The sequence below is a fragment of the Mytilus californianus genome, unplaced genomic scaffold (assembly GCF_021869535.1).
Source record: "Mytilus californianus isolate M0D057914Y unplaced genomic scaffold, xbMytCali1.0.p SCAF_6, whole genome shotgun sequence".
NCBI lineage: Eukaryota > Metazoa > Mollusca > Bivalvia > Mytilida > Mytilidae > Mytilus > Mytilus californianus.
Window position 1 is genome coordinate 3,461,929 of NW_026262712.1, and position 24,466 is coordinate 3,486,394.

The window sequence follows — 24,466 nt, forward strand, 5'->3', positions numbered from 1 at the left end:
CACAATCTTTAGTTTCGAAGCATTCTACAAAGTTATTTACAGAATAATGTCAGTCACCGCGGCAGTGATCACCCGTACTACAGAGCAAAATAGGGCTCACATTGAATTTAAAAAAAAAAAGATGTCGGACAAATTAAATGGCAAGACACAAATAAAGAATTACCCGGAAAAAACATTGAATTCAGTGTATACGCACAACTACTTGACACTGTATCCTGGATTCGGACTAGCACACAAAAAAGTTGCACAGTAAAGAAGAGTGATAACGTATACAATTGTACTATATCATACTCCAAGTAACTGACGAAAACTTACCTCCTTTTTTGAGCTCAAACTAGTCAACTTATTTATATATGTGTCTTTTAAGATTTGGAATGTTGCAGTCTCCATGTATATATAATCTGTTTTAAACTAAGCTCACTATATTATATTAATAAGATAATGGAATCTGCACAACAGACTGATTGATTGCTTTGAACAGTATATACAATCATTAATTAATGTATTTTGCCAAATGAGCATATGTAATCGGGATTTCGGGATATTATCAAATAAGGCCCGGGAAATCGGGATTTTAGGATTGGACCCCCTCCGACCCCCCTCATTATGTCCCTTATCATTAAAATAATTACACGCTTCAACTAGTTGCAAGTGTGTGAGTTTATCTAAGAGACACCTGTGTCAACTACCCTCTCCACAAATTATATCAAAATACGGCAAAACCAATTCTTTTGTTTTTGGTACATGTATGTGAAACCCCTCCCCGTAATAAATCAGCAACGATAGTTTTGATGCCAAACATCGAGAAATATATCAACTTCGTTTCCCATCTATAGAAGAATCATTGCAAGTTTCTGGGAATTCCGTCAATTCATTTTCAAGAAGTCGCGACAATCTGTATTCATAAGCCACTGGACATGAACTATACTGCATTGTCCCTTTTATTCCTACTTCCTTCTGTCTGTTACATGTATAAAAGCAACAAAACAACTTCATTTTATTTTGGATTAGTACATGTAGTCCTTTGATAATTTATGTATCATTCATTCATTGTCATTTTGCTTAGTTTCTTCTGTTACCTATTCTGACATCGGACTCGGACATCTTTTAAACGGAGTTTTACTGTGCGTATTGCTGTGTGTTTGTTTATTCTACATTGGCTAGAGGTATAAGGGGATGGTTGAGATCTCACAAAACATGTTTAACCCCACCGCATTTTTGCGCCTGTTTCAAGTCAGGAGCCTCTGACCTTTGTTAGTCTGTTATGTTTTTTTAAATTTACGTTCATTTATATGTTTCGGAATTTAGTGTGACGTCCATTTTCACTGAACTAATACACATATTTGTTTAGGGGCAAGCTGAAGCCCGCCTCCGGGTGCGGGATTTTCTCGCTGTGTTGAAGACCCATTGGTTGCCTTGGGCTGTTTTCTGCTCTTTGTTTGGGTTGTTGTCTCTTTGACACAATCCCTATTTCCATTCTCAATTTTATTATTTACAAAAGGACAAGCTAGAAATGAAAAAGTGAAATTTGTTTGAACAAGTATAAAGTTGAGGACTCCAAATAGATATAAGAAGATGTGGTATGAGTGCCAATGAGACAACTCTACATCCAAGTCACAATTTGTAAAAGAAAAACCATTATAGGTCAAAGTACGGTCTTCAACACGGAGCCTTGGCTCACACCGAACAGTAGCTATATATGGCAGATTTTACAATAAAAAGGAAGTATTGCTTTTTTGTATCCATCAAAAAAGGTATTGCTGAAACTGTGAAACAGAGTGTGAAATGAAGTAATGCATTATTTTATTTAATAAAAGGTGTCTTTCTAAGTAAATAAAAATAAAAATCACCCTGTGTTTATGTTTTTTGTTAGAATTAGTGGGTTTTCAATTTCAAAATATTGGACATTGAATAGACATTGTGACCTACTTGACTGACATCTAGCTTATTTGGAGTGGAATTTTAAAGTATTATTTTTAAGTGGAGCCTAATAACATGGACTTATATTTTAATAAAAAGTATTCTTTTGTGTTTTAATTATAATTCTAAGGCACATTTTTATTGGTAAAGGCTAAAAAAGGTAATTTAATAATATTATTGCGAACGTCACATCTTTTTCGTCCATTGTGGTATGTTACGATCGCAATTTATTTGTTGGTTCTCAGACGGCCCGTTGTTATTTTTAACTCGGGTTTTATAAATAATTGATATAAATAGCAATCACATTAAATTTTGATGACGAAAGGGGGTCAAAGGACTTTCTGAATCAATATCATTGGCTGTTTTAGTTTTTGCGAACGTTACTGCTCTACGTTTCCGTCCAAATCAATGTCACGTTAGCAATATATATTTAGATCTGTAACTCTCCTGTATAGGAGTTACGATATCGCCCTTTGCAGAAATGGATGCGGAGCCGGTTCCCTCACATAATGGGAAAGCAAAGAAGGTAAGTTGTCTGTTATATCGTTACACGAGGTCCTTTATTGTATTCCGTCCATCAAAAAGACATTCGCAACAAAACGTTGAATCAAGTAATGTCATTTAAATGTCACATTAAGAAACTTTTGTTTTGGTTTTTCATCTCCCAATGAGATTTGACCATATTTTACGTACAGTTGAGTCTTCTAGTTCATCAAAATACATTTCTTTTAATAATTTGATGCGAACGGTATAACATGGACAGATTTTTATGTAGCGATCGTTACTTTGGGACAGTATATTGTTGATGTGATGTTATATAAGAAAATTAAAACAGTCTAATATAGTAATGAAGGGGCGCTCATTACTATATATATATTTGAAGGTAATAGTCTTTCCTTTTCGAAGAGCTTCATACCACATCTTCTATTTTTATAATAACAACTTAGTATATTAATTGCCAAAATTAGTCCAGTTCTTAAAATTGTCAAAATTGGCATAAAAGTCATTGCTCACAGACAAATTTACCAAATGGTAAACATACATTTGATTTTCAGGGGTATCTTAGCATAATCTCGGGTAATCATTAAAAGAAGATGGTAACTTGAACTGTTCTAGCTATAATTAATGATGACAACATATCTTTAATTACCATATATACTGAAAGCATTCGGCAAAAAACTATGTCTTGATTGAAGTAAATTTGAAGGCAGTACTTCAATACATTTTAAAATTTTTAATAGTTGTTCATTTTTTAAATTGTATTCATATACCAGTAATATTTTCAATTTATTTTCTTTCAGATGAAGTCCTCCAGAACTAACAGAGACGATAAATTTTTCAAACATTAAAATATTTTTAAGCTTCTTAGTCTAGGCAGTATTTTCGACTTTTGAATGCAAATGCATCATGAATTAAATGGGCAAAGCAAGGTGTTCTGAAGACTACAAAAGACTTTCTTTACCAAAATCCATGGTGAAAGTCATTGAGGCATTGATCACTATGGTATTTCCATCTTCACTGCGAATTGATTTGAAATTGTTCATTCTTCTGTTGTTTGATGTTTCTTGGTAGACATTACATGGGCATTTTGGCTTGTGCTTCATAAATAATCCATATCCCCCTTCTGTTTTGAGTGCCAAAGGTTGCAGGTTAAATTCGTAGCCAGATAAAATAAGACATTAAAATTGGGTCTTTGCTGCTTCTCATCCAAGCCAAAAGCATCTAGGAGTAAAAGCAAAGGTCAGCTTACAGAGGCAACAGAGTCTGTATAATGTGTCTTTGTGGAAAATCCATCTAAGCGTGTCGGTCTAGTACAAAGCAGAGATCATATTACATCAACTTGTTCTCGTTCTGATGTGCACATACTAGGTTGACACTGGACGTTAAACAATACTTAATCCATCCATCCATAAAATCTGGTGTGTCAGTCTGGTACAAAGTACAGTTCTTATTGCATTTGGTACTCATATCATATCAACATCTCAGTTCACGACTAAAGATATGAACAGATCTAGAAGAATCATTCAGTTACATCTGAAAACTTTTTCGATAAAGATATCATGAATCTTATTTTTCACCTCCTGTAACAATTTTGGCCCTATTTAGTGCGACCCATCTAGATAGCAAATTTTCTTAATGTATTACTGAAGAAGATGTTGCTAATGTTACTATTACAAATTGGTTTCTTGTGTATTCATTTGATACAAAGTACACCTGCCAATGACATTCTGTATATTTAGATATTCTAAACCAGACTGTACAATTTAATTACTCAAAGCATTTATAAAGCACGACTGTGTGCATACATTTTATTTTTTAAAGATGCTGTTGCTAATGTGACATGTCCAAATGTCGCTAACGTTACTCATTTTTGTCTCCGTCACATTAGCAACAGCCTTAATTCAAAACATGTTTTCTTTTAAGAATCTGGCACAAATTAAACTAGTAAAAAGTAAATATTGGCAACACATGCAACTTTATACTTATTCAGTTCTTTTTACTGTGTATTAGATGTCATTTACTTTGAAAAACATAAACTTTTGTCCCATTTTCCATATGTCACATGTCCATCATCTTAAACATATTTTTTTTCCACTAATATATTAGAAATAGTAATGTGAAAGATGCTGAATATCTTCCTAAACCCTTTACCTTTCAGAATTTATTTTGGTTTTATTGCTGGTTAAAGGCTTTAAACCAAAATTAATGAAATTTTGGACCAGGGTGCAAAAGGAGAAAATGTGGGTATCCTGTTTCCTTGGCAACCATTCAATAATCTCTTACATTATTTACTCCTTTTTTGAAGAATTATGATCTACTGATAATAAATTTTCAGAAAATATAATTTTTTTTCGTGTAATGCCTTCTTTAATTATTTATCATGGAAGTAGGAGGCAGAACACAATACTGTAAAATCTGCCTTATGCCACCAACAACTAGGCTTTAAGGTAGTCCATCCCTGGCCTCAGGGACTTTTTTTTTTTTTTTTTTTTTTTTTTTTTTTGTTGTCACTGACAACAACAACAAAATAAGTGACTGAGGCCAGGGTTGGACTAGGCTTTAAGGGCATATGATACAGTTAAAGGGGAGGTAATGACGTTGCTAACGTAAAATGTTATTTTTCACGTCGTCAAACTGCGACATATCAGGAAAAGATGCATTTTTCGATTGATTTTTATCATTCAGACTGATTTAACTTGAAAACAAGTTCATGGACCCCTCTTTTTAAAATGACATAAGTTTTTCTTACGTAATTATGAAGATTATTTGTACCAGTTTTTATGAAAAAGTCAACAACATTTTTTTTTTAAATTAGATAAACATACAGCAAAAAAAACAGTTTTTTTTTCTAAAATCCTGAAACTTTGATAAAAATTAATTATTTCAAAAGAATGGTTATACAATTTTAGAGCATTCTTGTGTTGAGAAGATATTCCAAATGTTTTAACAAAAATCCGCTTGTGTTTATCTTTTGAAACAAAAAAGTTTCGTATGTTTATCCAAAGGATAGAAATTTTGAGTAAATGTCTAAAATTTTGACCCCATTTATCTCTTAAAGAAGCACATGAATGTATATTTTTTATTACATATTTGAATTTACTATGTGAAAAATAGCTTGTATGCAAATTTTCGTAAAAAAATCAACATGGGATCAAAATTGTATCGTATGCCCTTAAGAAGAACAGTAGGACTTCAGATGGCGTGTTTATTGTAAATACTGATCTGTTTAATATACAAACCTTAAAAAGAAAAAGATTTATGGATTTTTTGTAGACCTAAACAAGGGCATTTGATTCAGTGCGGAGGTTAGGTCTTTTGTATTAAATAACAAAATATGAGAACATTGGTATGAACTTTATAAAAAGCATGTATACAAATACTGAAGCTTCAGCGAAATCAAAGGAAAATTTATCTGAATATGTCTCTATTGATAGAGGAGTGAAAAACAAGGGGATAATATGAGTCCAAACTTATTTAATGTATACATAAATGAGCTACCAGAAATATTTGATTTTTTGATTTTTTTTTTTGGTGTTTTAGCGCCACTTTTAAACACCGCTTTTGGGCTATTTCGTGGCGGCCAGTTTTTATTGGTGGAGGAAGCCGGAGTGCCCGGAGAAAACCACAGACCTTCGATAGGAAAACTGACAATCCTAGTCAATTAAGATTGCAGTCGAGTGCACCCGCACGAGCGGGGTTCGAACTCATAACATCAGTGTTGACTGGCCAGTGATTACAGTAGTAACTACTTAGACCACTCGGCCACCGAGGCCCCTAGGAATATTTGATGAAAACCGTAAACCAGTAACTTTGAGAAAAATGTCATTGAACTGCCTTATATTTGCAGATTATATTCTGTTATTATCTGAAACTACTGAAGGTTTACAGAACTCTATAGAATAGAATATATTTTTTTTCTATAGATAAATGACAGCTCAAAGTCACAATAAATACACAAAAAAATTAAATAATGGTCTTTCGACAGAAGAATATATGTTATGTAATAAATATAATTTTTACTTAAATGGTGAAAAACTAGAAAAGGTTTTAAAATATAAATATCTTGGAAATCCAATTGAAGCCTCTTGGAAATTAACTTCATCCCACATTGAATTGGCTCTATAAGAAAGGTACTAAAGTTTTTACAATTTTTTAATATCTTTCTCCAATAGAAAATGTGTCTTTAACAAAAACCAAACTAAAAATGTTTGAATCCCTACTCAGTATGGAAGGGATTATCCGCGATAATTATACATAATGCAATTTCTTAATTTGTAACAATAGTTACATGTATGGAAAGCCGTTGTGGAATTTATTCCCTATTTATTGATATTAATAAATCATTTATTAATATTAAAAATTATTTTTTAATATTAATAAATCAAATTTTTAATATTAAAAAATATTTTTTGATATTAAAAACTAGTCATTTTTTTTATATTAATAAATAGGTTTTATTTTCTAATATTAAAAAATCATTTTCTAATATTAATATATGGTCTTATTTTTTAATATTAAATAATAAATATGTAATATTAAATATTCAGGTTGATATTGTAATATTAAAAAATCATTTTCTTATATTAATAAATACGCCACCTATATATATAAGAGTTGTTTGAGCGCTTTTATATACAATGAGCATACGTTACAGCAAGCTTGTAGGTGAATTAGATTAGTGGAAAATATCAATAACAAAAATAACTACGAAACACCAGGCCTGCTTTTATACTGCTATCAACCAAATATTGTATAAATAACAAGTTCACCAAATAAAGTTTTGTTTATTTTTACTTGTACAAATAAAGTCTCTTGTCACTCCACCTCCATATTGAGCAAACGGTAATTTCCCGTACCAGGAAGAAGAAGTAATGAAAATATTTCTGTTTCTGCCGTGACAGTTCAATTTAGGGTCCACTTCGCGGTCCGCGTTTAAACCAGGTAGATTTTATTTTTAAAAATGTTAAAAATCAGAGACTTGGATTCAATAACAGGGACTTTCTATAGTATAGACTGTCCCTGGATTTAAAAACTAAACCTTAAAGCGCCAGTTGTAAATTGTAGGATAAAAACAATGAATATACATTGTCGGAAATACTAAATGTATGTGTACTCGCTAAGAAACAGGAGAAAACCTCGGCAAGAGTTGCTTTTCGTTCTGTTTCTAAATCTTGAACAAAAAAAGTTTCATTTTTACAGGTAAATGTAATTACAGGTGACCAGATTATCAAAGCTTTACCTGTTATATTGTTAATATGTGACAGAAGTTTAATTTCTATAACATCTGCCCCCAATAAACGTTGACACAGGAAAAAAGTAATAAAGGTTATTTTTAAGACAAAACAATAAATCAATTCATGCACAAAAAAGAAATTTTGAAAGATTTATATTCTTACGGTTGCTGTTTTCTCTTTTTCTCTAATCTTTTATTCTAATAATCACTTTTGACTTGAAAACTTGCATATTTTAACACAAGACATAAAATTACAATCCAGTGATAAGAAAACTGTTTCTTTGATTAGATTTAAGAAAGGACTTATCTTTTTAGACAATCATTTGGGTTTTTTATACTGAAATCTACATGTATAAAACATTTTTTTTATAATATTTTTTGAAATTACTGTTAAAAATATTTCTTAACATGAACATATTAATAAAAGCTGTCCATTTAATACAAAAAATGGTAAACGAAATAAGGTCACAGGAAATAAGCCTTTTACAATGATTAATTCAGAGCTCTTCAAAATTGACGAAGAACATTAAGAAAAGAAAGAAAAGAAAGAAAAGAGATTTGAAATATGTTCGTCAATCCATGAACAGAGAAAGAATGAATATTCGTCCAGTTCAACCAAAAAATCAATCTGAATTTCACAAAATTCTTGATGATATTGGTGTTGTAACAAACAAAGATGATTCAGCATATTTTTTTTGTATTAAAATAACTCTGCCAGGTGGTAAATTTTTTTTTTTTTAAAAAAGGGACCTATTGGTACTTATGGGTGACCTAAATGCTAAGGTTGGATCAGAAAGAAAGGGATGGGAGAGAGAAATCGGTCCTCATGGGATAGGAAAAATGAACGAAAATGGTGAACTATTTGCAGACCTCTGTGCTACCAACAACCTTGTCATAGGAGGAACACTCTTCAAACACAAGAATTGCCATAAGGTAACCTGGGTGTCACCAGCAGGAAATGCAGAAAACCAAATAGACCACATAACTATTTCTCAGAGATGGAGGTCATCACTGCAAGATGTAAGAGTAAAAAGAGGAGCAGATGCAGCATCAGACCATCATCTAGTTATAGGGTCAATAAAGATGAAACTTTTAGCCCAAAAAAAAACAGTTGTCAAAAGAAGAAAGTTTAACGTTGGGAAGCTTAAAATACCAAACATAAGAAAAGAATTCCAACTATCTCTTCAAAACAGATTCTCAGCTATAAGTGACCTTGATATAGAGAACAATGATATTAACAACACATGGGAGCAGACAAAAAATGTAATTCTAGAAACATGCGAGGAAACATTAGGATACATGCAGTATAAACGCAAAAACTGGATGTCAGATAATACATGGGTTAAGGTTGAAGAAAGGAGAAAAGCCAAAGAAAAAGTCTTAAATGCCACCACAAGACAACAGAAAAGGCAAACACAAGACCTTTATAGAGAGAAAGACAAAGAAGTGAAGAAGAACTGTAAACATGATAAAAGAGACTATGTTGAACAACTAGCACAAGAAGCAGAAATTGCGTGTAGCAAAGGAGACATAAAATCTCTCTACAACACAACTAAACAACTAAGTGGCAGAAGATCCAACTCAAACGCTACAGTCAAAGATAAAAATGGCAATGCTATTACCAAAATTGAAGAACAATTAAAACGATGGAAATATCATTTTGAAGAAGTGCTAAACAGACCCCCTCCAACAGACCCACCTAACATCGAAGAGAGACAGGTCCTGAATATCAAGACAGGAGATATAACTAAAGCAGAGGTAAATGCTGCAATAAAACAACTAAAGAATGGAAAAGCAGGAGGAATTGACAACATACCCCCTGAAGCTATAAAGGCAATGGATAACATCTGTATTGATAAACTTCATCAACTACTAAACAAAATATGGAATGACGAACATATACCTGATGACTGGCGTAAAGGAATCCTTATTAAACTACCAAAGAAAGGCGACAAATCAATCTGTAGCAACTGGAGAGGTATTAATTTGCTTTCCATTCCTAGCAAAGTCCTATGTCACATCATCCTACAGAGGTTAAAGAAAGAAGTTGATAAGTTACTGAGAGATGAACAGGCCGGTTTCAGACAAGAGAGATCATGTATTGACCAAATTGCCACATTAAGAATCATCATTGAGCAAACCATTGAGTGGCAGACATCCCTATACCTAACATTTGTAGATTTCGAGAGGGCCTTTGATAGTATAGACCATCAAGTACTGTGGAACATCCTTAGATATTATGGAATACCTGAAAAAATCATATCCGTCATCCAACAGCTCTATGACGGTTTTACATGTCAAGTGAGCCATGCAGAGACTCTGACAGATCCATTTCCTGTATCAACCGGTGTCAGACAAGGATGTTTACTTTCCCCTCTCCTTTTTCTGATAGTTATAGATTGGGTGAGTCGGAAATCATACAACACTCCTCTAGGTATTAAATGGACATTACAGTCATGCCTCGAAGACCTTGACTTTGCAGACGATATCTGCCAGCTTTCCCATCGCCTTGAAGACTCACAAAACCAAGCAACCAACCTTGAAACAACGGCAAAACAAGTAGGACTATACATCAATTCGAAAAAGACAAAATCTATGAGGGTAAACGCAAACCAACTTAACAAAACCAAAGTGAGAGATGCTGAAATTGAAGATGTCCGAGAGTTTACATATCTTGGAAGTGTCATCAGTACATCAGGAGGGACAGATGAAGACATCCAATCAAGAAAAAGAAAAGCTCAACAAGCCTTTGCTATCCTTAAACTAGTCTGGAGGAGCAGAGCACTTAGAACAAACACCAAAATCAGGATCTTCAACTCAAATGTAAAATCTATACTTCTCTATGGGTTAGAAACTTGGAGACTAACAGCTGCATCTACAAAAACATTACAAGTTTTCATGAACAGGTGTCTAAGAAACATCATTGGAATCAAGTGGCCAAACACCATTAGCAACAAAGAATTGTGGAAAAGGACAAGACAAGAACCAATAGAAAGAACGATAACAACACGCAGATGGAAATGGATTGGACACACTTTACGTAAAAACAACACAAATGTAACTAGACAGGCGTTAGATTGGAATCCTCAGGGTCATCGTAAAAGAGGGCGACCAAAATCCACCTGGCGCAGAGATCTTGCATCTGATCTACAGAAAATTGGGAAAACATGGGGTGAAGCAAAGAAACTAGCCAAGGACAGGAAAAGATGGAAAGCTACTGTGGTCGCCCTATGTCCCCCATGGGACGAAGTGGATTAAGTAAGTCAAGGTGGTAAATTGCTGTTCCTAAGCATGGATAAAGGAGGAGGGAAGTCAATCATTTAGTTGATATATATATATAAGTAAAAATAAATAAATTCATAAAATTGGTGCAGTTAGATGTTGTTGTTTTTTGGCGCAAATGATACCTATAATTTTTAAATTGGAGTGGCACAAAAGTAGCATTGGCTCAAATAAGTTATGGCGCAACTGAGTTTATTTTTGGCGCAAAAAGATACCGCCCCTAATTAGGTAGTAAAAAAGTCACATGTTTGATAAATGTAGGAATAAAAGTCACAAATTTGATAAGAAATAATCTCCATGTTTGTACAAATGTTTGATCATATTTCATTGTTATTTCTCTTTTTGTGGTAAATTAATGACATTTTATATAAAAAAATATTCATTCTTCAAGTTTTAATTGTTAATCTATCCAGACAGTGGACAATTGACAGGAAAATGGTAAATTAAGGACGTTAATAACCGTCTGTTGGGTTGTTTTTAAAAAATGACATTTTCAAATTTTCGGTGTTAAAAATGTAGTCTATATAAATAAGAAAACTTTATCAAATACAATAATAAATATTTAATGAATATTTTAAAAAAGAAGAAAACTTCAGATGTACATGTATGCAAAAGTCTAGACCACACAAGCGGCGACCGAAGACATCGTTCATCGTTTATTGATGTAAAAAGGGGAGAAATATAAACCATTTTATCCAAAATTTGATTAGAAGGTATAAAATAAGAGAGTTTTTTTCATGAATACATTCTCATTTTTCAAAGCCATACATTTCACGGCATGACGATACACTTTTATTACAATTACGTATCGAGGTTATCTAGACTGCAGCAGGTATATTTAACAATAGGACATTTAACAAGTACCTGCTATATGTAAAGGACATTCATTAAGTACCTAGTATACATGTAACTATAGGACATTCAACCAGTATCTGCTATGACTATAGGACATTCAACAATTACCTGCTATAGCTATAGGACATTCAACAAGTACCTGCTATATGTAAAGGACATTCATCAACTACCTGCTATAACAAGAACCTACTATACCAATAGGATATTCAACAATAACCTGCTATATCTATAGGACATTCAACAAGTACCTGATACAACTTTATCGCACCGCCGGTAAATTATCACGTTGTGCCATTGGTTTAACGCCGTCACGTGGTGACCTCCTATGGATCCGTAGGGGGGTAGTAAATTTCATAGGGAGGGGTTCATGACGTCACGTCTACTGTTAATAGTGACGTCATCTATTAATGTTGTTGTGTTTTATTGTTTATTTCTCTACAAAACACAGCGGAAAAAAGTCTCGCGGGCGATAAATTCGTTATAACGTTAACTACTGACCCCCTACGGACCATAGAGGGTGAATAAAATCCATAGGAGATTCGGCCTTCGGCCTCACCCCCTATGGATTTTACTAACCCTCTATGGATCCGTAGGGGGTCAGTAGCGAACCATATAACTTATAATAGGACATTCAACAAGTACCTGCTATAACTATAAAACATTCAACTAATTCCTATTATAACAATAGGAAATTCAACACGTACCTGCTATATCTATAGGACATTTAAACGAGTACCGACTATACGAATAGGATATTCAACAGGTACCTGCTAAAGATTTAGGATATTCAACAAGTACCTGCTATATGTAAGGACATTCATTAAGTTCCTAGTAATACTATAGGACATTTTCAACAAGTAACTGATATGACTACAGGACATTGATTCAACAACTACACGTGTGCTATAATTATAGGACATTCATCGAGTACAATCTATGACTATAGGACATTCAACAAGTTCTTACTATAACAACAGGAAATTCAACACGTACCTGCTTTATCTATAGGATTTTTGACAAGTACCTACTATACCAATATGATATTCAACAAGTACCTGCTATATGTAAAGGACGTTCATTAAGTAACTACTTTAACTCTAGGACATTCAACAAGTATCTGATATGACTACAGGACATTCAACAAGTATCTGCTACGACTAAAGGACATTCATCGAATACCATCTATGACTATAGGACATTCAACAAGTCAACAACATGATTGCAATCAGGTGCTCCCGATAAGTTGGCTTCTCTTGCTCCAGTATTATTATTCAAATCAATTATTTTGTATTTCCAAAAAGTAAACAAACGCAGTTTTTCCCATCATCCTTTATTCTACTATAGTAATACTCGCATACGACAGTGAAAATGAACTAACTGGATTCGTACTTTATATACAGTGGTATAGGCGGCTATAATAGCCCCCGCCATGAAAAATGAAACAACGTAACTGAGAAAACTAACTGCTTAATTTATAACAAAACAATTTACGAAATAAAATATGGCAGACATGAACCAGCGACAACCACTGAACTACAGGCTCATGACTTGGACTTAGAGAATATGGCGGGGTTAAACATTAAAAATAACATGTGTACGCACTGTAAATCTAAGTGTTAATAAATAGAACACTGCTTGAACGCTTTTTTGTAACACTTTTTGAACGTGTAATGGTGTTCCAAATGTTTACACTAGTGTTTTCATCAATTGAATGTGTGGTGTTCAGTTTTTAATGCCTTTGTGTTTCATTTTTGAACACTTGATGTTAGAGTTCAACAATTTAACGTGTCCGAATGTTCAAAATCTTAATACGTCGACGCGTTCAACAGCCATGTAACACTTTTTGAACATTTAGAACATGTTTAAAGCCAAAGTGTTAAGATTCAGAACACCAGACGTTAACTTTCAGAAAAGTTGACATAAGTGTTCAAAGTGATGGTGTTCAAATGTGGAACATGTTCTATTTTCAAGCGTACATAATTTTCCATAAGTACTCAACTTAAATAAACTGTTATAAAAACTATATTCAATCAGGCAAAATATAACAATAAAACATATTTTAACAAGTAATTCTTTATGTAATCAAATGAGCATATTATATGTAAGAAAAGTACACCAGATACCTTATGATATCACAAGTAACAGTCAGTGAAATCAAATACATAATGTTTTTAAACTGACTTAATATATATCACAAATAATGATTTTCCCCTACATGACTAGATAGTTGCAACATCATTTGTATCCTAACCAAAAAAGCATGTCAATGTGATAATTAGATAGTTTATGATATAGGTATTTGTCACAATGAAAGTTTAAAAGTTTGCAAATTCCAACAGTTCTTGTACGATCACATACAATGTACGCTCCACTTTTCAGTGCATCTTCACTTAAAGCTATCAACTGGGTGGCATTTTGTGTGTTGTTATCAACTTCCAATGTCAAAATCCTCCACAACAAAGAATGTCTATGAGCCTACATATCCTGCAAAATAAAATTAAAAATTAATAGAAGAGAGTTTTTCATAAAGCATCAAATTATGCAATGCTTGTTATGCTTTAATGTCGATATATACTAGTGTACAAATTGATATTCTATAGCAATGAAATGCAAGTTTTGACATTTTAAATTACAAAAGTCGATTTCTTGACCTAAGGTGAACAGATAGAAATGATACACCTACATAAGCTATTAATATACATATATTGTCATACCTTTTTTCGACATCTTTCTTTTTTCCACCACTTTATAGCATGCAGAAATGACCTTTTTGGGATTATTGGCTACCGGTTCCTAATTCAAACATTTTAATCTAACGATTCCTGGAAATAAAAAAAACAAATGCATTTTCTAAGTCAAAAATGGTGTTCCAAATGTTTGCACTAGTGTTCATCAATTGAATGTGTGGTGTTCAGTTTTTAATGCCTTTGTGTTTCATTTTTGAACACTTGATGTTAGAGTTCTTAACACTTAGTGTTCATCAATTGAATGTGTGGTGTTCAGTTTTTAATGCATTTGTGTTTCATTTTTTAACACTTGATGTTAGAGTTCTTAACACTTAGTGTTCAGCTAATGTATGTGGATGTCGAAAATCATCATTTATTCTGTATAACAGACAGACTGTTTATTCATCAGTTTAGGAAATCATCAGAACAAAGCTGACAGTTATTTACGTTTATATCTAAAGCCCGTTCTTTAATTCGTCTTTTATGTTGAATATTGAAAATTTGGATATAACAGTTATGAATATTTGACAAATATATATCTGGCATGAGAAAATAACAAGGAAGCCATCGAACTACCTATGGAGATTATTCTAACTTGTTACTTACTTCTTTCGTGTTCATATGGGATAGAAGTCCCTTCTCCAGTTCTCTTTCTTATGTGTATCCATTCTTCGTTTAACCGCCTAAATCGCCAGCCGATATCTGTTTCCGGTATTTGGTATCCTGGTATATTTTTTTTAACACGAGGTGTTCAAAATTTCGAGCGATTTGAACACTGATTGAACATGTAATGTTAATAAAATGAACGGATCATGAAATAAGATAAACATCGACATATTTTTATTACGATATTATCATAACAGGCCTCATTGATATGTATAATTATGACACTTATAAGTAAAACTAGTATATATAAATAAATGATAAAATAAATTCATAAACTATACATATATGCCAGCTTGGAAGTTTAATATTTCACAATTACTAAAATATTAGCCAAAAATTCACAAGATCATCATCCTGCGTATACATTCATATTTTTTAAAGAATTTCTTTTTGAATTTGCCAATTGAAAGGACAGAAAATCGGACAAACGACTATCTTCTTTTTTAGATCAGAATTTGAACACCGGTGTTCACTGCGTCTGAACACACATGTTAATATTTTTAACACAAACGTTAAAACTTTGAACACGTCTCTAAGCACGGTCACGAGTTGAATATTTTTCGATATTTGAATTCTTTGATTAGTTACTCTTTTTATTACATTGGCAAATGGTTTTTATTTCACTGGGAAATCAATGTAATTCATTGCAACCAATGTAATAAGTTAAAATATTGAACATTCGGTGTACAAATTTTGAACGCGTCCGGACGCGTCAGGCGTCAGGTATATTTACAGTGCGTAAAATGCATGCATGATCCGACATCAAGGACCTGTAAATAATCAAACCAATAGTGATCGTGTTTGTCCGATCAATACACATGATTGTGCTCTGTTCAACGGTCTCCCCTGAAAAGTATTAGAGTAAAAAATGATGGCTTCATAATTGTGTAGAAATTTGAAATTATAGTTACCCGGTTTCGTTTAAGATTTTTACCGTTTTTTTCCGTATTTGGATACGCAAACGTCAAGTTATTTAACCCTTACTATGCCGCAGAGCCTATATTTAGGCTTTATGCACTCTTTTCAAATGCCAACGGGCTTTTTTTAGGCTTGGCAACGGTTGCCAATTTCGTCTGTTCTGTGACAATGCACGTCACGTCACAGATGGAAAGAGACAATACATTGAGGCTCGACACGGGATTTAATGCAGGAAGATTTCGGTTTATTGCAGGCCCCGGGTCAAACTTGCCATTGCTGCCGTCATATGACTTTGACGTAATGCTAAAATATGACGTCATAACTGTAGAACAGCATCGTAAAATAATGGCCGTTTCAAGAAAAATGTAAAAGATGCCAGCAGGACAACTATACAGTCTTTTAAAACACATATAATTATTCAAGTAAAGTAGAGGAGGTTTTAAGTTAAAAGAAAAAATTTAGAATTTGTTCACGCTTTAAGGATGTACTTAGGTGAAATTGCAGGAAAAGGCTGAATCGGACTTTTACCTTGTATTTGCATTGGTATTACATGGGTCTCAAATCAAAATAAAGGAAATCTAGAATCTGCTTAAATTTTGGTATAAAATGAACTTTCATGAGCTATTGAAGTCTTATATGAAAAGAAAAATGGGTGTTATGGGGCAAAATATTTTACCCTGTATTAGAGGGGAAAAAAGGAGTACGAACATCTGACACTAATTCCTAAACCTCACCTAAGTACATTCTTAAATGAAGACTCATGTTGTTTTCAAAACTATGATAAAAATGAAGTCACGGAGATTTTTTTCAAGCTGCAGCTTTTGCAATTGTTTTTAAAACTATCGGAATAATACAATAAAGCATATAATCATCTTCATTCAAATGAAAAGTCTTACAAATGAATTGCATTCCTCATTTAAAATGCATATTTCATTAAAGATGTAGATCGATTGTTTTCTAGTATTTTACAAATCAGAGCTGGCAGAAGAAATCCGATCTACCTTAAATTTTATATTTTCAAAATGAACACCTCCAAACACATTAATACCCGTATTTTTCATTCAACGAATTTTTAAATGGCTCTTTAAATATTTGGTGAGTTATTTATTCACGGACAGGAGGAGAAAATCCTGAAAGTCCTGTTTAATCATGGTTTAATCATGGTGATACATGCATGTTAACTGTATTATCTATGTTCAATAGAACTATTCTTCCATGGTTTAACTAAATGTGGTACATATCGTGTATTCGAAATAATTTATTTTATTTTCTGCCGGGTCAATATAACTTGCAAAAAGTGCATACTATGAATACGATGACCTACTGTTGAAACTCTATCGAACTTTTAAGAGATCGTAGATTTGCATGAAATAATCGTTCATTCTGAGTGTACACATCATATAAAAATTAGAAGATGTGGTATGATTGCTAATAAGACAACTCTCCACCAGAAACCAAATAGTAAGTAAGCAACTATAAATCACCGTATGGCATTCAACAATGAGCAAAACTCATACAGCAAAGCAAGCTAAAAAGGCCCTGAAATAACAAATGCAAACAATTCAAACGAGAAATTTGCGGCCTGATTTATTTACAAAACAATAAACGAAAACAAATATTATAAACATCAACAGACGCCATGCAACCACTCAATTATAGGCTCTTGAATTGTGACAGACACATATAGAATGAATATAAACATGTGTGTGGGTGCCCCTCCTCCAAAATAGGACAGTGGTGTAACGGCACACAATAAGAACAAATTATAAAAAACACATTGTTTGAACAATATCTATTATTATAATTATAACAATCTAGTCATACAATTTTACATGAAATTCAAATACGGGATTCGGAAACAAGTTTGGAAAAACTTTTATAAATCCGTCTCCCGTATTACTTGAAAAGAGCTCAACTCGTCAGATCGAAACAAAAACAACCAACAAAAACACAAAGTACAGATCTAACAGTATTCGCACACTGAAAGCTAGTTCAAAACCAATTACAACACAATAGAAACTGTTCATGTCATTTCCGGAATCCCCAATATACTTATAAAAAAATGTCTTTTATGATATCACATGCATGTTCAAAATCAAATTCCACAAATGTTCAGTATATACATGTACATGTAAATAAAACTTATTCATTTTAAAATAGTTTGGATTTCAATAAGACATACTCAATCAATGTAGGCCTAAATGTTCGATTTTCAATATTCAGTTTACAATGTATCGCTTAAAATTACTACGGAACCCCTCAAATACGTAGGACTTGCATTTCTTCTGCTGCACTTCGGATCAAAACGTTAAAAAACCCGAGATAGTTGTTGTTCTGCACATGCATGCACACCTCCATCTGTGCCCCTCTCCGTGACGTTCTCTCATTGTGGACGTCATAAGCGGTACAGTTGTTTTTTGAATACCCAAACCTGCCTTGGCAAAGTATTGAATTGGTGTGGCAGTGAAAGGGTTAAGGGCATACGATACAGTTTTGATCCCATAATGAAAATTTCATGAAAATTTGCAAATAGGCTATTTTTTACTTGATTAAATCAAATATGTAATAAAAAATATACCTTCATGTGCTACTTTTTGGGTAAAATGAGTTCGAAATTTCAGATATTTGTTCAAAATTCGGATTTGTGGACGTATTTTTCCTTCCGACAGAAATGAATAACTTTTTTGTTTTAAAAGATAAACACAAGCTGTTTTTTGTTAAATTATTTGTAATTTCTGTTTTATATAAGTATCCTATTAATTTATGAAATCTTTTCTTTAGAAATAACTCAAATTCATCAAATGTTCATGAATGTAGAAAAAAACGTCATTTTTTGCTGTATATTTATCAAATTTAAAAAAATGGCATTATTGACTTTTTCATGAAAATTGGTACAAATAATCTTCATACGTAATCAAATCGAATGTCATTTTAAAATAGAGGGGTCCATGAACTCGTTTTCAAGTTAAATCAGTTTGAATGATAAAAATCAGTCTAAAAATACATCTTTTCCCGATATGTCACAGTTTGACGTCGCCAAAATAACATTTTACGTTAGCAACGTCATTACCTCCCCTGTAACTGTATCGTATGCCCTTAAATTCGATGTTTTTGGCGGACAAAAAAGATGGCTGATATTTTTTAGAATGGACAGGATAAAGTTATAGCAAATAAAAGTTATTTTCGACAATGTTTCTATGTTGTATTGAAACTATTATATTGATCACAAAACCTACAAACTTTAAAAATCAATTATAATAAAAGCATGACAAGTTGGAAAAATGGTTTAAACGTCGATTTTTTAGCCGATTGATTTGGCGGACTTTTTGACGCCACCGACGACTGTAGCGCTACCTGTATCTGATTCAATATAGTTTCTGCCAATGTAGTCACATGTGACCTCCAATGGAGTCGAATATAATAGTATCCTTCACCACACAATATTATACGCAATGAATGTCTAATCCAATACACAATAATATATCAATAAAAATGACTTCTTCTGTTCCGCCACCGTTATGTACAATTAATATATAATTTGACAATAAAAAGATAAAATTTATCTTTAATTTAATCCGTATGCACCCATATAATAACCAAAATTTATTATTGGTTGATAACTGTCTATTTAATTCGATTACAACTTATGATACCTGTGGAGATTCCCACCCTGATCATCAGTATAATGTCAAAATATACTTTATATTTACTCATCATGATAGATTATTTTTCTTTTCACATTTTTGTTATTTTGTTAGCAGTTCATACCGCTTCATATGCAGGTTGTTAATAAGCTGTCTACACACACTCTCTAGTTGTCCAGCAATATTTTGTTACGTTTATCCACAGTATTGTAGAAAGGATTACCTGAACTAAGTCTACTTCCTCTACAAAGCAAGATTTTGCTAAAAGTTAACTACCTATACCAATTATTATCGTCCATCAACCTTTTCCTGTCGGTTTCAAGTGACTCACATGTTGAGGTGGTGGACAGCTTTTGAGGGAGGTGGGAGGTGGGGGCGGGAGTCGGAAGAAAGGGGGGGGGAACGGGAGGTGGGAGAGAAAAAAAGATTCTAAAAGTGGGAGTTGGGAGATAGGGGCGGGAGGTGGGAGATACAATTGAAAAAATTAAAGAACATAAGGAGAATGTAAGCAGAAAACCAAGTCAGAAAAGTCAGAAAAGTAAATCAAATGAGAAAGGAAAACAGTTAGCTAACCTTCAAAATCATCAAAACAAGTGAAGTCAAAAAGAGTTCCAAAAAAGACAATAACAGTTGTTGATGAGCCGTGTGCTGGTACTTCTGGACTTAATTTGCGAGGAGGGCCCATAAGTATTGATGATTCAATGGACTCTGATGTAATAGAAGATGAAGAACCTTGCTGCGTATGCAAACTTACTGGCCTAACTCAAGAACTAAGGAACTGTAATTTTATAGTGTCTGCCAATTGGGGACAGTGTACACTCGAAAATTGTGGTCATTGGGTACATCTGAAATATTGTTGTGACAAAACCGTGCTTAGGAGGCATGACACTTTTTTATGTCCTTGTCACAGTACCTCAATAGAGGAATAAGAGAACCCATAGCTATAACATTCTATTTTTATCAATCAAGGGAACAATATAAACAATTAATATTAAATTCACATTGCTTTTGTGTTACTATTATTAAAGTGAATGAAAATCTCAAAAGTTGTTAATAAAATTGAATTTTGGTGAACAGTGTTAACTTTAAAGAATCCAGACTGAAGCAATTTTTCGATTATCAGGTACGTGTAAGTGGTTTTTACTGGTTTGTTTACAGTGCGTCATTACTGGTACCCATCATTAGCAAACATGATTTTTATTGCTGTTACCGTTTCAAATATCAACTGCTTAATGACTGAAATATAATAATAAGTTATCAATCTTTTATTCAATTCCGTTTTTCTAATTCTTTTAAATGGTGGATTAAATGCAGAGAAAAAAACAACCTTAGGAACGTCATTACTGGTTCCTCGGGGATATTTCTGTATTCTTAAAAATTATAAAATTTTTTGGCATATTTTCTTATATATATATATTTTTAAAATATTGGTCATTCTTTAAAATTTTCTTAAATTTTTTTACCAGTGATTTTACTGTATTCAGAGGTGGATTTAGGGGGAATGAGTGCCCGGCCCCCCTTATTGTTAAGCTATATTTATACACCTTATCGCTATTTGTCCGCCATTTCTGCCAATACTGGACATCACAAAAGTTCCCGTAAAATTTTGACGTCATAATAGAAAATATCTGACGCCACAATGGAAAAGTGATTGTTGTATGACGTCAAAAGACTAAAGTTCAAGCGGGACAGATTCTCGGGTCAAGCGGGAATAGCGATAAGGTGTATTGTTAATCCAGACTTTTTACCGGTTCCACTCCGAACTTTTCTAAATATCTTATCTTGATTATTTGACGAATAAATATAATATCCTCATGAATACACTGTAGTACTTAGGAAGGCGTCACACTCACAGCTAGTCCAGATAATCATGCCGTCTGCTGTGGGTATTTTTCGATTTTGACTTTTTTTATCCCACATTGACGCTTTGACGCCCTAAGCAAAAACTTAAAATAGCCTTCCTGGACGTCATAATATTATTTGGACTATACCTCACAGCAAAACATTAAAATCACGTGATTAAAATAGCCTTTCAAAACGTCATAATTATTTGGACAAGGGCAAAATTATTCATTGATTTAATGCTACATTGTGTTACCTGGACATGATTCTATTTTCAAAGTCTTCCCCCCTCCCCCACCCTTCCCAAACCCACCCCCAAAAAATAATATCGTCTTGTGACGTTGTGTACAAAAGTGAAAGATTACCGTATGACTTTTGTAAATCGCTAGCCTGAAAAAAAGACAGCCGCCTGTGCATTTGAACAAATGTCATAAAACAGAGATGTCTTACCGACTTTATTGAATACCGTCCCAATTTTTCTTCTGTGTCGTCAAAGCACCGTACTTTCCATTTTCTATGACGTCACATATACTTATGGTAAAACACCTTGTGACGTCTTTATAATGGAAGGCTTATCTGTATAAGGAATTCCCTCCTTCAAAGGAGCACTTTTTTCAGAATCGGTTAAAAGCTCAAGTTCAAGTTCAAGACTCAGATTATATTTACAGGACTATATTTACAGAGGACTAGGATATACAAAAAGTAAAAAAGAATACGTCCCGTGGGATGCATGTTTGCTACGGTACAGTTGACCTTTTCGTTTGCTAGAAGGTATGGCCTTCAATATAACTGTATTGCAAAAAGTAATACCCTGACTGGTTAAAATCCAAACATAATAGACATATAAACAAGAAACAAACAATACATGAAAAAAGTTCTAAACAAGTCAAGTAAATTATTAATATATAAGTAACGTCACAGTACCCAGATTGCACCGTCGAGTTCCCAAATTTCACCTATTTAACAAAAATAGCAGCGGAAATCTTACAAGTTGTCTTTGAGACTAACGCTTTGTATTTTTATAATTTGACATTATACACATCTTTTAACATCCGGGGCGGGTCCAGGTGAGGGCATACTGGGCGTACGTCCCCCCCCCCCCCCCCCCCCCCCCCCCCCTTTAAAAAAAATCGTTACATAGGTGCATTCCACAATTATTTTATGTTTTTTAGCAAAAAAAGGTACAAATATTTCATTGAACGCCCCCTCTTTCAAATATCCTAGAAACGCCCTGAACATAGGTAGATTTATTTAAAAATACACAAAACGTTAACAGAATATATCAACATATGGTGTAATCACTGGAAAAAATAAAATCTACGTTATCTTTAAAAATAATGCTTCTTCAGGAAACTTCGAAAATCATTTTAAGATTAGATTTATTTGTTATCACATGATTTTTTTATTCTGTACATAGATCATTTCTGTAATCAGTGTTTTATTACCTATAATTCTTTTTTACAGTTTTTCTTTATTCTTTTGCACCCCATCATTCTTCATTTTAATTTTTTTTTGCTCATTTTTCTCGATTGCTTATTTTTTGGCATTATTCATTATTCTGTAAACCCCGTCCAGACCCTCATATAGATAAGCATCTTTCACAATTTTAGATCGATAGTGCATCTTTCAGTGGAAGAGACCCTTATTGTGGTTCAAAGGTCAATGTCACAGCGGCAATTAAAAGACTGAGAAAAAGGCTACACACAATTAACGGAAAAAAGAAAAGAAGGACCCCAATCCAGACCTTCTTATATACTCTGTGATTTTGATCTATAACCTATTGTCCCGAAGATCAATAGGACGGCACTAAATGAAATATTTACCACTGGACTTTAAGCAACCAACAATCAATCAATCAATCAGTATTCACCCCATGTGGCACGTTTGGTAAATATATTGCTTATGGTTCCAAAGATATTGTCCAGAAACCGAAATGTTGATTTACTGACGCCCGGGCGATATACATGACTAACAATCAAATAACAAAAAAAAAGGAAAATCAAATTGTGTCAAAAAGGACAGACAAAATGATGTACAAAAGAAACAAGTTGCTTTCTTTAAAAAAAAAAGAAAAGCAATACGTGAACCCTAGACCGCTGACTGGTCACCGACAAATTGTTGCTGAATTTTTGTTTGCTTTTGAATTGAAATAGTTGACTGTGAATAGAATAAGATAATGTAAAAAATATGTAATTGTGTGTAGATTCTTGCACAAGTCAGTTGAAAGCAATGTTGGATAGTTGTGAATAGAAAAGTGTATATATACAGCTACTATTTGAATATACATTTTAAGGCTCCCAGCCTCGACTATTTTATTTATTACTTGGGGGTATACATCATTCCAGTTTCTACAAACCGGATGTCTAATGCAAATTGCACAAACCAATCGCAATATCAATACAAGCACTCAGTTTGCTTTATAATCTGGATGCATTTATTTTATCTATCATATCTTCATATTTTGTTTCCTGGATGCCTTCAGTTATTCTCAACTCGTTATTGAAGCTGTCTGTACTCATGGTAGATGTTGTATAAATAAATTTAAAGTCCAATTTCCATGTGAAGTGAAACCCTGTGGCATTCAACTTATAAGAAGGTTTCGTATATTTTTCTTGAGAGTAAAACATCAGCTTCATTAGAACCTCTTATATAGAGACTTATTTTGGTCTCATAAAACATCTCAAATTTTAAGGATTTCCAGGATTTTACTTAAATCAATCCAAATATTCTACAGGAATACTTGGTTTTGAAGAATATCTTATTTTCAGAAGTTTTATGAATACCCGAACAGACGCGAGTTAAGTCTACAAAGAATCATCAGTGACGCTCGAATAAAAAAAGTTAAAATACAAAGCTAAGTAATCTATTCCTTGGGTAGA

The 24,466-nt window shown here is 33.2% G+C and overlaps 1 long non-coding RNA gene across 1 annotated transcript; it reads left to right on the plus strand.

The window, feature by feature from the left end:
- The first annotated feature begins 1,700 nt into the window (after positions 1-1,700).
- On the plus strand, positions 1,701-3,284 carry LOC127705139 (uncharacterized). The gene is made up of 2 exons (XR_007983707.1): positions 1,701-2,446; positions 3,222-3,284. It is a non-coding gene; the product is annotated as an uncharacterized LOC127705139 (long non-coding RNA).
- The last annotated feature ends 21,182 nt before the right edge of the window (positions 3,285-24,466 follow it).